Source organism: Salmo salar, chromosome 21, assembly GCF_965601325.2.
Source record: "Salmo salar chromosome 21, fSalSal1, whole genome shotgun sequence".
NCBI lineage: Eukaryota > Metazoa > Chordata > Actinopteri > Salmoniformes > Salmonidae > Salmo > Salmo salar.
The window spans coordinates 14,050,239-14,055,073 of record NC_138311.1 but is presented as its reverse complement, the minus strand read 5'-3'; the positions used below and the strand labels follow the sequence as shown (position 1 = coordinate 14,055,073).

The following is a 4,835-nucleotide window of genomic DNA, read 5'->3' as shown; positions in this document are numbered from 1 at the left end:
CTGTTTTTTACATAAATACATATACAATTACATAGATACAGACACATTACAGAGATAGAGATGAAAAAATGTTCAACCTCCAGATGAGTATGAGGGGGGAGTTTAAGTACAATTCTTACAAGCTTGTTTGGCTGGTAGCTTATTCTTAAGATGTTTGTGGCTGATGTTGAACCATGATGTGCAGTCTTTAGGGGGTCTAAATAATGTGGAAATTGAGAAAGTTGAGGTGACTAAACTGCTTGGAGTAACCCTGGGGAGAAGTCTGTTCATAATAAAGCGTTACTCTACCTTCTTAACAGCACTGTCAACAAGGCAGGTCCTACAGGCCCTAGCTTTGTTGCACCTGGACTTCTGTTCAGTAATGTGGTCAGGTGCCACATAGAGGGACTTAGGTAAATTGCAATTGGCTCAGAACAGGGCAGCACGGCTCGACCTTGGATGTACACAGAGAGCTAAAATTATGAATATGCATGTCAATCTCTCCTGGCTCAAAGGGGAGGAGAGATTGACTTCATCACTACATGTATTTGTGAGAGGTATTGACATGTTGAATGCACCAGGCTGTCTGTTTGAACTACTGGCACACAGCTCGGACACCCATGCATACCCCACAAGACATGCCACCAGAGGTCTCTTCACAGTCCCCAAGTCCAGAACAGACTTTTTATATGTTGTTAACCATTTTATAAAATAAATAAGGCACCCGAGGCAGTGCTGTATCATGAAGACAGTCACAGGTAAATGGGTTTCCCCGCGTGCTTTATTGCTTAAATACATTATATTGGCTTGGGCTTCTTTCAGACTGTGCAAATAGCTGCAAATCTACTCCAATGTTTCAATGCAGAGCAACCTGGTCTCAGAGCATTTTGTATTACTCTGTACGTAAATCTGAGACCCTCCATTTAGTATGATATGTTACATTTTGTGTGGTTTCGTCCTGCCAGCCTTGGAGGAGAAGGGTTTGGTCGACATTTCGGAACCATATAATGACCTCACTGTAAGCGAGCTTCACTTTATAGCATCTCCGGCATGTAAATTCTCCCAGACAGCGCAACAGCTCCCCGGTCGATGCCTGGATAATCACACACCTCGGTGAGAGGAGGTCTACTTTGCTAGGTTGCTTTTGGACAGCTAAGAGTTTCACATTCCCAGAGGGGACCTGGGGTTGATTGGGTTGAAGACTGTGGGTAGGAACCGCCGGCACTGGTACAGTGAGTGGTCCTTTCTTGCCATCCGTACTCAATTGCTGGGATTTCTAGTTATTTTCATTAATAAGCTGATTTACGTGGCTGTTGTTCACCTGTGAGGTGTTTGGGTTGACTTTCTTGCAACTCTTTTTCTTGGTCGATTCGACAACCATTTTCTTAAATGTGAGAGCTGAGACAAGCATGGACTGCTTTTTTTACGCTCCCCGTTTTGATTGCATGGTCCCCTCTTTTCTGTCATCCAGAATAGCCTCCTTCTTTGATGTTGGGTATATGGAGAGCACCGTTCCCATCCTATAATCTTCTCTTCACAGCTACGACCTGGAGAGATGACGTTCCTCCCCTGCAGAGAATTCGTTCTGGGATGCGGTGGCGGTCAAGTCAGAGCAGCAGATTTAAATCCATTGACTATGCGGATCCATATCGTTGACAGTGGAAATGCTGCTAGGAATCAAGTGGATATTGATGGGTGAAATTCCAGAGGGCGATGCTCGCCTCTTACATCACCACTCTGTAGAACTCACTTCCCCACAAACACTCAACAGTGAACAGACAGAACTTTACACTCAGTGAGGGATTTAGAGACAGTCAAAAGCAGCAGGGATAATTCTGTAAACAAGGATTCGTTTTAGCCAACCCCCATACATAGGGTAAGACTGTCAGCTGGTTGGACCAATGAGGGAGATAATCAGTGACCACATTACATTTCATTGGATATAATTCTCGAGAACAAGCTTCCATTGATAGATAACCCAATCAGTAGATGACTTAATCCTATCAAACACCTCATTAAGAAGACTTCAAACATCTAGACTTACATTGCGCAAAACAATAGGAATAATTTGAGCAAATGAAAGGTATTGAAAGGGCCTACGGGGAAGGCATACCTTTAGGGGAATTTAGGGCTTTTAAAGTAAGTACATTATATAATGTATAACCAGTGTTGGGAAAGTTACTCTGAAAACATCAACTCAGCAAAAAAAGAAACGTCTTCTAACTGTCAACTGCGTTTATTTTCAGCAAACTTAACATGTGTAAATATTTCTATGAACATAACAATATTCAACAGCAAGTTCCACAGACATGTGACTAACAGAAATGGAATAATGTGTCCCTGAACAAAGGGGGGGGGGGGGTCAAAATCAAAAGTAACAGTCAGTATCTGGTGTGGCCACCAGTTGCATTAAGTACTGCAGTGCATCTCCTCCTCATGGACTGCACCAGATTTGCCAGTTCTTGCTGTGAGATGTTGCCCCAGTCTTCCACTAAGGTACAAGTTGAGATCCAGGCTCTTCGCTGGCCATGGCAGAACACTGACATTCCTGTATTGCAGGAAATCACACACAGAACGAGCAGTATGGCTGGTGGCATTGTCATGCTGGTAGGGGCATGTCAGGATGAGCCTGCAGGAAGGGTACCGCATGAGGGAAGAGGAAGTCTTCCCTGTAACACACAGCGTTGAGATTGCCTGCAATGATAACAAGCTCAGTCCGATGATGCTGTGACACACCGCCAGAGACCATGACGGACCCTCCACCTCCAAATCGATCCCGCTCCAGAGTACAGGCCTCGGTGTAACGCTCATTCCTTTGACGATAAACGCGAATCCGACCATCACCCCTGGTGAGACAAAACCGTGACTCGTCAGTGAAGAGCACTTTTTGCCTGTCGTGTCTGGTGCAGCGACTGTAGGTTTGTGCACATAGGCAACGTTGTTGCCGGTGATGTCTGGTGAGGACCTGCCTTACAACAGGCCTACAAGCCCTCAGTCCAGCCTCTCTCAGCCTATTGCGGACAGTCTGAGCACTGATGGAGGGATTGTGCATTCCTGGTGTAACTCGGGCAGTTGTTGTTGCCATCCTGTACCTGTCCCGCAGGTGTGATGTTCGGATGTACTGATCCTGTGCAGGTGTTGTTACACGTGGTCTGCCACTGCAAGGACGATCAGCTGTCCGTCCTGTCTCCCTGTAGTGCTGTCTTAGATGTCTCACAGTACGGACATTGCAATTTATTGCCCTGGCCACATCTGCAGTCCTCATGCTTCCTTGCAGTATGCCTAAGGCACGTTCACGCAGATAAGCAGGGACCCTGGGCATCTTTCTTTTGGTGTTTTTCAGAGTCAGTAGAAAGGCCTCTTTAGTGTCCTAAGTTTTCATAACTGTGACCTTAATTGCCTACCGTCTGTAAGCTGTTAATGTCTTAACAACCGTTCCACAGGTGCATGTTCATTATTTGCTTGAACAAGCATGTGTCTTTAAACCCTTTACGATGAAGAAATGTGAAGTTATTTTGATTTTTACGAATTATATTTGAAAGACAGGGTCCTGAAAAAGAGATGTTGCTTTTTTTGTTGAGATAAGTTTACGAAGCTACAGTAGCAATTACTTCACACCGGAAGTGGTTAAGCTACATTAAAGCTACACTTCAAATATAGCTTACTTAACTCAACTACTTAACTCACAGCAGGCACCAGCCTTACCGGGCTATGGTGGCGCACTGGAGGTCTGCTACGTGAGACTGGTATAGGAGGCGCCAGGCTAGTACCACATACCTTCGGGCTAGTGTGAGGAGCAGGAACAGGGCATACTGGGCTATGGTGGTGCACTGGAGGTAGAGTGCACGGAGCAGGCACAGGGTACACTGGGTCTTGGAGGCGCACTGGAGGTCTGGAGTGCACGGCCTGCATAACCCGTCCTGGCTGGATGGTCACTGTAGCCCGGCACGGGCGGAGCGCTGGCACCGGGCGAACTGGGCTGTGCTGGGGAATGAGGGCTGCCGTGCGTAGAGCAGGCGCAGGATAAACTGGGCCGAGGAGACGCACTGGCGGCCAGATGCGCTGAGCAGGCACACTCCTTCCTGGCTGAGTGCCAACTCTAGCATGGCAACGCTGCGGAGCCCGTACCGACCGCACCGGACTGTGCGTGCGGATGGGCGATACAGTGCGCATTTCCGCATAGCTCGGTGCTTTCCTCGTCACCCGCTCCCCACGGTAAGCACGGGGAGTTGACTCAGGTCTCCATCCTGACTTAGCAAACCTCCCCGTGAGCCCCCCCCAAAAAAAATGTGGGGGCTGCCTCTCGTGCTTCCTTCGTTGCCTTGCCTGTTGATCTCGTCGCTGTACTTCCCTCGCTGCTTCCACCTGTTCCCATGGGAGGCGATCCATACCGGCCTGGATTTCTTCCCATGTCCAGGATCCCTTGCCGTCCAATATCTGCTCCCATGTCCATTCCTCCTGCTGCTCCTTCTTACGCTGCTTGGTCCTTTTATGGTGGGTTATTCTGTCCCGGCTGTTCGAAGGAGCGGACCAAGATGCAGCGTTTTCGTAGTTCCACATATTTATTAAAAGTGAAACTGAATGCCATACACTGAAATACTTCAAAATACAAAACAACAAACCATGTCGCAGAGGACAACACACTACTCAAAAGACAATAACCCACAAACCACAATGAGAAAAACCCCTACTTAAATATGATCTCTAATCAGAGGCAATGAGGATCAGCTGCCTCCAATTAGAGATCAACCCCAAACAATCCCAACATAGAAATAGACAAACTAGAACCTAAACATAGAAATAGAAAACATAGATTAACCAAAAAAACACCCCTGTCATGCCCTGCCCTACACTAC

At 47.1% G+C, this 4,835-nt stretch overlaps 1 pseudogene; it reads right to left on the bottom strand.

Moving 5' to 3' along the window:
* Positions 1 to 871: 871 nt before the first annotated feature.
* On the bottom strand, positions 872 to 1,498 carry LOC106581713 (cyclin-dependent kinase 5 activator 1-like; annotated as a pseudogene).
* Positions 1,499 to 4,835: the final 3,337 nt, after the last annotated feature.